At 46.9% G+C, this 10,691-nt stretch overlaps 2 non-coding genes across 2 annotated transcripts; both read right to left on the bottom strand.

The window, feature by feature from the left end:
- Positions 1 to 540: 540 nt before the first annotated feature.
- LOC119920415 lies at positions 541 to 678 on the bottom strand. The gene has a single exon (XR_005448162.1). It is a non-coding gene; the product is annotated as a small nucleolar RNA SNORA7 (small nucleolar RNA).
- Positions 679 to 9,451: 8,773 nt separating this feature from the next.
- Positions 9,452 to 9,589, bottom strand: LOC119920158. The gene has a single exon (XR_005447922.1). It is a non-coding gene; the product is annotated as a small nucleolar RNA SNORA7 (small nucleolar RNA).
- Between the last annotated feature and the right edge of the window lie 1,102 nt (positions 9,590 to 10,691).

The following is a 10,691-nucleotide window of genomic DNA, read 5'->3' as shown; positions in this document are numbered from 1 at the left end:
CCAACTTGTTCTTCCCAAGCGCTTAATACACTGCTCTGCACACAGTAAGCGCTCAATAAATATGATTGATTGATTGATTGATTGATGTAATAGAAAGAGCACAGGCCTGCAAGTCAGAGGACCTGGAATCTAGCCCCAGCTCCACCACTTGCCTGCTGTGTGACCGTAAGCAAATCATTTGACCTCCTTATGCCTTAGTTCCCTCATCTGTAGAATGGAAGTTCAAAACCTGTTCTCCCTCCTGTGAGCTCCTTGAGCCTCATGTGAGACAGGGATGTGTCTGACCTGATTGTGTCTATCCCAGCAGTTAGTAAAGTCTTGTTTCACACCGTAGAGTCATTTCCAACCCAAAGCGACACCACGAACACGTCTTCCAGGACGCCCCGCTCTCCATCTGCAATCGTTCTGATAGTGTATCCATAGAGTTTTCTTGGTAAAAATATGGAACAGGTTTACCATCACCTCCTTCAGTGCGGTGAACTTGAGTCTCCACCCTCTACTCTCTCCCATGCCGCTGCTGTCCAGCAAGGGTAAGTTTTGACTCGTAGTAGATTGCCTTCCGCTCGCTAGCCACTGGCCAAGCTAGGAATGGAATGGGTAGGCCTCTGCTTGACTCTCCCTCCCGTAGCCGAGACTGGTAGAGTACTGGAAACTCTCCAGGTGTGACCCTTAGAGGGGAGTTAGTAAAGTACTTGGCACATAATAATAATAATAATAATAATACAATTAATAGTAGCGGAGCCAGGATGGTTCAAAGCCTGGGATGGATGTTACAGCAGACAGCCCAAACCTGCAGAATTTATTGCAGGTATTGTCATGTTGTTTGGGCACTCTAGACCTGTAGAAGAAGTAGCATTTATTGAGCATCCACTTGATGCGGTGCACTGTACTAGGGACCCACAAGTAGCTTACACCCTAATGGGCCAGACCAGTGAAAAGATATTTACAAGTAGAGTAGTCAAAATAAGCAATCGAACGTACAAGTGAAAAATAATAATAATTGTGGGTTTTGCTAAGTGCTTACTATGTGCCAAGCATTGTATTAACCGCTGGGGGAGATACAAGATAATCAGGTCCCACATGAGGCTCACCGTCTTGTAGGAGGGAGAAAGGTATTGAATCCCCATTTTGTAGATGAGGGAACTGAGGCACAGAGAAGTTAAGTAACTTGCCCAAGGTCGCACAGCAGTCAACCTGGCGGAGCCAGGATTAGGACCCAGGTCTTCTGAGTCCCAGGCTCATGCTGCTGCTCAGAAGTATACAAAAGTGCTGAGGATGGGTTTAATCAATTCATAAGTGCTAGATTTGGCTGATGCATTTATGAGGCTTAGGGTGCTAGGAAATTCATCAGGGAAGGTTTGTTGAAGGAGGAGGGATTTTAGGAGGGATTTGCAGGTGGAGACAGTAGTGCCCTGTCACTGAGGGAGGGAGTTTTAAACTGGGGAAACAATATGAAAGAGGGAGGGGTGCGTTGAGGAGCTAGGAGGTTGACTTGGGTGGAACAGAGTGAATTGGGGCTATGGTGAGTGAAGAGAGCAGGCAGGTAAGGTGGAGCAAGTTGGTGGAGAACTTCGAAGCCAGTTGTGAGGAGTTTTTGTTTGATGCAGAGGGACACAGAAAACCAGTGGAGGTTTAGTGGAGAGGACAGATGTGGACCAAGCAGAAAGATGATAAGCGCAGCACTGTGTAATATAGATGGGAGGGGGAAGAGGCTGGAGGCTGGGAGTCTAGGGAAGAGGCCGTTACAATAGAATAGGATTAGATTGCAATATGATAGGATTAGAACTTGTGCCAGGGTGGTAGCCATTTGGGTGGAGAGCATGGGGAAGATGTTGTATAGGAAGAACTAACAGGATCTGGCAATCGACTGTGTGCGAGAGGACAGTGAGGAGTTGAGGATGACACTGAGGTTATGGGTTTCTGGGACAGAGAGGATGGCAGTGTTATCAATTGAGATGGGAAAATTAGGAGGAGGAGGAGGAGTGTGTTTAGAGGGAAAGAGGAGAAGTTATGGGTTAGGCATACCTACTTTGAGGTGCTGATGGTACGTCCAAGTGGAGGAGTCCTAGCGGCAAGAAAAAATGCAGGAATGCACGGCAGATGAGAGGTTGGGGCTACAGGGATAGAGTGGAGAGTCATCTGCATAGAGATGGTAGCATATGAGTGGATGAGCTCCCTGAGAGAGTGAGTGTAGAGTGAGAAGAACAGGGGTCCCATGAGGGACAGCGCTTTCGGGGATGCTCAAGGATGAGAGGCAAAGGAATAATAATAATGAGAATAATAGAGAAGCAGTGTGGCCTAGTGGATAGAACACGGGCCTGGGAATCAGAAGGACCTGGGTTCTTATCCCAGTTCTGCCACTAGTCTGCTGTGTGACCTTGGGCAAGTCACTTCACTTCTCTGGGCCTCAGTTACCTCATCTGTAAAATGGAGATTAAGACTGTGAGCCCCACGTGGGACAGGAACTGTGTCCAACCCAGTTTGATTGTATCCTGCCCCAGTGCTTAGTACAGTGGCTGACACATAGTAAGCACTTAACAAGTGTACTAATTATTAAGGTACCTGATAAGTGCTTACTTTGTGCCAAGCACTGTACTAAGCCTTGGGGAAGTTACAAGTTAATCAGGTTGGCACAGTTCCTGTCCCAAATGTGGCTCACAGCCTAAGGAGGAGGCAGTAGGATTTAATCCCCATTTCCAGAGGAGGTAACTAAGTCACAGAGAACACAGAATACTGGGGGGAGGATACAAGTAAATTAAGTTGGACAGAGTCCCTGTCCCACTTGGGACTCACAGTCTTAATCCCCATTTTACAGATGAGGTAACTGAGGCACAGAGAATTGAAGTGAGCTGCCCAAAGTCATACAGCAGTAGAATAGTGAAGGGTGAAAGGGAAGTTTGGAAAGTTCTTGCTTGATGCCTTTGATTATCAAGAAAGTAATTGGCAAGATCATCAAGGGTTAGTGAGGGAGGAGGTGGGAGACTGAGAACTTCACGAGGGAGTTGAAGGTTTGCGTAAATTGGTGGAGGCCAGGGGGCATGAGGGTCAATGAGGAATAGTAGAGTTGTTGAACTGAAAACAGAATGGAGTTATAATAATGATAATGATAATAAAATAATAATAATAATAATGTTGGTATTTGTTAAGCACTTACTATGTGCCAAGCACTGTTCTAAGCGCTGGGGTGGATACAAGGTAATCAGGTTGTCCCACGTGGGGCTCACAATCTTCATCCCCATTTTACAGATGAGGCAACCGAGGCACAGAGAATTTAAGTGACTTGCCCGAGGTCACACAGCTAAGTGGCAGAGCGATAGCATGGCAGAGTGAATCTGTAGTTATGAGAAGGCTGTGGCTTAGTGGAAAGAGCCCGGGCTTGGGAGTCAGAGGTCATGGGTTCTAATCCGGCTCTGCCATTTGTCAGCTGTATGACTTTGGGCAAGTCACTTCACTTCTCTGTGCCTCAGTTACCTCATCTGTAAAGTGGGGATTAAGACTGTGAGCCCCACGTGGGGCAACCTGATTAGCTTGCATCTACCCCAGTGCTTAGAACAGTGCTTAGCACATAGTAAGCGCTTAACAAATACCATCATTATTATTACCCATGAGAAGCAGCCTGGCCAGTGAGAAGCAGTGTTGCCTCGTGGACCTAGCACAGGCCTAGAATAATAATAATAATGATTGCATTCATTAAGCGCTTACTATGTGCAAAGCACTGTTCTAAGCACTGGGGAGGTTACAAGATGATCAGGTTGTCCCACGGGGGGTTCACAGTCTTAATCCCCATTTTACAGACGAGGGAACTGAGGCACAGAGAAATTAAGTGACTTGCCCAAAGTCACACAGCTGACAAGTGGCAGAGCTGGGATTTGAACCCCTGACCTCTGATTCCAAAGCCCGGGCTTTTTCCACTGAGCCACGCTGCTTCGCAAAGTCAGAAGGACCTGGGTTCTAATCCCAGCTCTGCCACTTATCTGCTACGTGACCTGGAGCAAGTCACTTAACATCTCTGTGCCTCAGTTACCTCACCTGTAACATAGGGATTAAGACCGTCAGCCCCATATGGGTCATTGACTATGTTCTACCTGATTAGCTTGTACCTACCCCAGTGCTTAGTGCAGTGCCTGGCACATAATAAGTGCTTAGCTCTCTTCCTTCCTTTAAAGCCCTACTGAGAGCTCACCTCCTCCAGGAGGCCTTTCCAGACTGAGCCCCCTCTTTTTCCTCTCCTCCTCCCCGTCGCCCCCCAGCCCTACCTCCCCCCCCCCCCCACAGCACTTGTATATATTTGTACATATTTATTACTCTATTTATTTTATTTGTACATATTTACTACTCTATTTTATTAATGATGTGCATGTAGCTATAATTCTATTTATTCTGACGGTTTTGACACCTGTCTACATGTTTTGTTTTGTTGTCTTTTCCCCCTTCTAGACTGTGAGCCCACTGTTGGGTAGGGATTGTCTGTATCTGTTGCCGACTCGTACTTCCCAAGCACTTAGTACAGTGCTCTGCACACAGTAAGCGCTCAATAAATACGATTGAATGAATGAATGAATGAATTAACAAGTACCATCAAAATAGTAGCAGTAGTTAACCCAGAGCCTAGATTTCCACCAGCTATTTGTTCCACCACATGAACACAGGAGCAGAGGATGCAGACTGTGGCAGTGATCCAGATCTGGGGATTGGAGATGCAAAAGCAGCCAAAGGAGAAGGGAGTAATGGGATTGAGGTTGGTGGAGAAGGTTGAGTTTAAGGTGTGTACTTCTGAATCAAGGAATGGGAAGGCTGAGAGGGAGTCGAGGAAGGGTAAGACTGTCTGGGGTGAACAAAGTGGATCTAGAATACGGAGGTGGTGGCGAGGGGTGAGGACTGAATTGGGGGTGTAGGTAAGGTGGCAGGTTGGAAAATTGCAGTTGGAAAGTGGTAAATTGGATTGGATGAGGTTGGAGATGAGGAAATGTTCAGAGATAATTAGATCAGGGTGTGTCCATGCTAGTGAGTGGTGGAGGTGGGTAGAGCAAAGGGTCAGTGGGGTTAAAGATGGAAAGGTGGCTGTTGGGGGGCCGGGGGTCATCAGTGGAATCATCAACATAGAGGTTGAAGTCCCCAAAAATCAGAGTAGGAGAAGGGGGTGAGAGGAGAAAGGTGAGAAAAGCATCAGTATCAGCAAGAAATGCAGAGGTGCAACCGGAAAGGCAGTAAATAGCAACAACTGGTAGCTGTAGAGGGTGTTAGAGATGGACGATGTGGTATTCAAAGGAAGAGAAGGAAAGAGGGATGAAGGGGGGGGATGAGATAAAGTGACATCATGGGGCGAGGAGTAGGTTGACTCCTCTTCCCTTTTCCCCTTAAAATGAGAAGAGAAGAAGGTATGGGGCAGGGTGGGCGGGCGGGGTGGGGGGGGGGGGGAGAGAGAGAGTAAACCAGGGAAAGTCAAGTCTCAGGGATGGCAAGGCAGAGGAGTGAGAAGGCCAGGAACAGATCAGCAGGGGTTTCACAGATCATATTGGTATTGAGTCATTTTGGGGTGCAGGGGATGGGGTGAGGTACCAGAGAGTATTGAAAGGTAGGGAGGTTTGGAGAGGAGGCAGGAGAGGGTAACAGGGATGGGGAAGAGGAAGAAGGGGAATCAATCAGTCAATCAATGGTATAGTATTTATTGTGTGCTTACTATGCAGAGCACTATACTAAGCACTTGGGAGAGTTCTAGAGTTGCTAGACACAATCCCTGCCCTCGAAGAGGCAGATCAATCAATCAATCAATCAATCAATCGTATTTATTGAGCGCTTACTATGTGCAGAGCACTGTACTAAGCGCTTGGGAAGTACAAATTGGCAACACATAGAGGCAGTCCCTACCCAACAGTGGGCTCACAGTCTAAAAGGGGGAGACAGAGAACAGAACCAAACATACCAACAAAATAAAATAAATAGGATAGAAATGTACAAGTAAAATAAATAAATAAATAAATAAATAGAGTAATAAATATGTACAACCATATATACATATATACAGGTGCTGTGGGGAAGGGAAGGAGGTAAGATGGGGGGATGGAGAGGGGGACGAAGGGGAGAGGAGGGAAGGGGCTCAGTCTGGGAAGGCCTCCTGGAGGAGGTGAGCTCTCAGCAGGGCCTTGAAGGGAGGAAGAGAGCTAGCTTGGCGGAGGGGCAGAGGGAGGGCATTCCAGGCCCGGGGGATGACGTGGGCCGGGGGTCGATGGCGGGACAGGCGAGAACGAGGTACAGTGAGGAGATTAGCGGTGGAGGAGCGGAGGCAGATCATCAGTGCTATGGCGTTCAGAGCAGTGTGTCTCTGATTCATTATACTCTCCATGGTATTTCCTTCTTTACAACAAAATACTACAACTACTACAAGTAGATCATTTAAATAAAGGAGGCAGTATCGAGTCCATGTCCTCAACCCTTATTGTTCTGTTTTAGAAGAAAATGCCGAATATGAACTTCCAATGAATGAAACTGTACTCAATTCATAAGCCAATCAATGGTATTTGTGGAGCACTTACTATGTGCAGAGCACTGTACCAAGCGCTTGGGAGAGTAAATACAACAGAATTAACAGACTCTTCCCCTGCCCAGAGCGAACTTACAAGCTAGAGAAATAGATGAACCCATTATGGACCTAGAGTCGGAGACTGTTCTAATGAGGTTTTCCTTCAGGGCGCCTCAATTTAATAATGATGATGGCATTTGTTAAGTGCTTACTATGTGCCAAGCACTATTCTTAAGCACTGGGGGGATACAAGGTAATCAGGTTGTCCCACGTGGGGCTCACAGTCTTAATCCCCATTTTACAGATGAGGTAACTGAGGCCCAGAGAAGTTAAGTGACTTGCCCAAAGTCACACAGCTGACAAGTGGTGGAGCCAGGATTAGAACCCATTATTACTCTATTTATTTATTTATTTTACCCGTACGTATCTATTCTATTTATTTTATTTTGTTAATATGTTTGGTTTTGTTCTTTGTCTCCCCCTTCTAGACTGTGAGCCCACTCTTGGGTAGGGACCATCTCTGTATGTTGCCAACTTGTACTTCCCAAGCGCTTAGTACAGTGCTCTGCACACGGTAAGTGCTCAATAAATATGATTGATTGATTGATTGATTGATTTACAGTGAGCCACACCGCTTCTCTAATTTACCCAGAGTTCTATTTAAATACCACTCCATTAACCCCTCACCCAATGCACCTACTCCATTGCTTGTATCCTGCAGCTCCCCTGAACCTGGTCCCCAGCTTCGTGTACCCCATCTCCTCCTCTGTAATGGCCACAGCCCAGGATCCCCACTGGATCTAGCCCTCCAAATGGACCACGAGAGCCAGCAAACATCTTGGGCATCCGCTAAAAGGACTGAGTTTGATGAGTACCAAATGGGGGGCGGGATTAAGCCTTCAATAGCCTACCCCAGCTCCCGAGGTTCTTTAGCCACTTGCCACGGGCTCCTTTCTGTTCTCGGCTGCCGTTGCCATGGCAACCCCAAGGCCACCATGATGATTAATAAGTGCGGCCGCCAGTTCTCGGTTACCACGGCAACCCCGAGTACTAGGGACAAGCTCAGGCCTGAGCATTGACTGGCTTAATTGGAAGAGCTATGGAAGACTCTTGCTTGAATCACCGGGACCTTTGGCAAGAGGGAAGAGATGTCTGCTGATTCTGAGAGGGACCCTGAGACAGTCTGACAATAAAAACCAATGTGGATTGCCTCAGGAAACATCCTTCTATAACAAACCAGCCTCACTGTCAGCAAAGCGTAAGGTAAATATTAAACACCCACTGAAGGCAGAGAAGTACTGCAGGGCCACCCAAAGGACAGTTCAGTTTGACAAACCCCGGCCCCGCCACCTCTCATCTTCTGCTGCTGCCAAGAACGAGGCGCAGAAGTCAGCCAAGGCCCTAGTTAGATCAAAGAATGGAAAAGATATGGTCCTTGCCATCAGAGATGTTGCAGTAGGGGAAATAGGATAAGCACAAACATCGACAAAATGCTTAAGTAATAGAAATGTGTAGTATATATATATATATATATTCATATGTACATGTATATATATTAAAAAACAGGTTTTCAACCTGTTTTAGAAACTATATTCCTGTAGTCTCAAGGCTTCAGGAGAAACCTGGTCGACAGTCACAGACATAAAGAAGCACAACCGCAAAGTGAAGGAAACATGAAGGATAGTGACAGAAGCATATAAACCTAGAAAAGATCCATAAAAACACATATGACAGAAATAGAACATAGCAATTTAGTTCACGGAGATGCGAGCACACTGGAGATGAAAAATCTTCCAATCTGAAATTCGTGAACATCCAAAATTCTTAGGCCGCTTCAGAGTACAACTGTGGCACTATTTTTACTCTCCCCTTCTCTCCCAAATTCCCTACAGAAATTTCAGTGAATGTTCATTCATTGTTCATAGCATGCACACATTTTTGCAAATATTAAAAACAGAGATCATTGAGAATCCGCATTGGATAGACAACACTCTGTCAGGCCTCGGGTGGCTCAGATATGTAAAAATCCCAAACCTTCATATTGCTGGTGGCGAGACCTATGGCTTGTGAATTTTTGATCATCTATTTCTACATACATAAGTGATAAGGGGCAGCTGGAATGGTCCGAATAATAGGAGCTAGGGGATGGAGGTATCCTGGGAAGGCTTCCTGGAGGAAATAGACTTTTAGAAGAGTGAGAAAGGAAAGGTAAAAGGGCATTCTGAATTGTTTGAGACGGTCCCTTCAAAAACATGAGCAGAAGAAAGCACTGTATACTGCTTGACTTGGGTGTAGCAAAGCTTGACCTAAGGTGAACTGTGAGACAAGGGCAGTTAGTTTGGGGGGCAGAGAATGGAGGAGCAGTTGGTAGGAATCCTGAAATAATAACAAGAATAATGATAACGATAGTATGTGTCAAGCACTGTTCTAAGCGCCGAGGTCGATATATCGGGTTGCACACAGTCCCTGTCCTACGTGGGGCTGGATGGAGTACAGACCTGGGAATCAGAAGGTCATGGGTTCTAATCCTGAATCTGCCACTTGTCTGCTGTGCGACCTTGGGAAAGTCACTTCACTTCTCTGTGCCTCAGTTCCCTCATCTGTAAAATGGGGATCGAGATTGTGAGCCCCCCATGGGACAAGGACTGCGTCCAACTCGATTTGCTTGTATCCACCCCAGTGCTTAGTACAGTGCCTGGCACATTGTCTCATCCCATGCTGTCGAGTCATCTCTGACCCATAGCGATGCCATGATCACATCTCTCCCAGAACTCCCCACCTCCATCTGTACTTGTTCTGGTAGTGTATCCATAGTGTTTTTTTGATAAAAATCTGGAAGTGGTTTACCACTGCCTCCTTTCACGCAGTAAACTTGAGTCCCTGCCCTTGACTCTCTCCCATGCCACTGCTGCCCAGCACAGGTGAGTTTTGATTTGTAACAGATTGCCTTTCACTCACTAGCCACTGCCCAAGCTAGGAATGGCGTGGAAATGCCTCTGCTTGACTCTCCCTCCCATAGTCGCGACTGGTAGAGTACTGGAAACTCTCCAGGTGCGACTCTGAGAGGGGGCCAGGCACATAGGAAGTGCTTAACAAATGTCATCAAGATGAGGTAACTGAGGCACAGAGTAGACTGTGAGCCCGTTGTTGGGTAGGGATTGCCTCTGTTGCCGAACTGTACTTTCCAACCAGTGGGCATGTGTGTCCATTTGTCTCCTTCATCAAACTGTAAGCATCTCAAAGGCAGATTAGATCTTATACTTCTATTGCATGTTTTCCATAGAGTAGACACACAGAACAGATACACAGTCAGCATTGAGGACTTTTGATAATGATGACGATGATGGAGAAGCAGTGTTGCCTAGTGGATAGAGCACGGATCTGGGAGTAAGAACGACCTGGGCTTTAATGCCGGTTCTGCCACCTGTCTGCTGTGTGACCTTGGGCAAGTCACTTCACTTCTCTGTGCCTCAGTTACCTCATCTGGGAAATGGGGATTAAGACAGTGAGCCCGATGTGGACTGTGTCCAACCTAATTAGCTTGTATCTATCCCAGGGCTTAGTACAGTGCCTGTACAGTACAATACAGTACCAAATACCCCCTCCAAAAAACACTGGAGCTGGCATCCACTCCTGCTTGGTGATCCACACCTCTCCAGCGCTTAGAACAGTGCTTTGCACGTAGTAAGCGCTTAACAAATGCCATCATCATCATCACTCTCCCACTCAGGTAGCTTGCCGCTGCCAGAATTATCAGTAAAAACGGCTTAGGGGGCAGGATGAAGGGGGAACTTGGGCACAGTCATGCTTTAGAGGTAGATCACTGTTCTCAGTCAATAGTGGGTGGGATGCCCGTCTGGGACAGTGCCACCTTCTTAACAGGTGTTCACCTCTGTATGCCTGAGCTTCCAACCCCCCGGGGCCGGCTGCTGCATAGCCGAGACTGAAATAATCGCCACCAGAGGTCTCCTGGGCCCATGCCAGCATGCAGCTTGCTACCAATTTGCTTTCCTTTCTGTTTCATTTCCTTTTTTTCTTTCTCATTCCCCTCACACTTTCCTGGTCAGTGCCCTCATTCAGTGATTCAGGTGGCTATAAACCCAGGAGCTCTGCCCCTCCAAGGAGCTGCTAAACCCATCCTTCCCATCCCTTGGTAACTGTAGTCAGCAAA

The sequence above is a fragment of the Tachyglossus aculeatus genome, chromosome X1, assembly GCF_015852505.1.
Source record: "Tachyglossus aculeatus isolate mTacAcu1 chromosome X1, mTacAcu1.pri, whole genome shotgun sequence".
Taxonomy (NCBI): Eukaryota; Metazoa; Chordata; class Mammalia; order Monotremata; family Tachyglossidae; genus Tachyglossus; species Tachyglossus aculeatus.
This window is presented reverse-complemented; position numbering and strand designations above follow the sequence as displayed.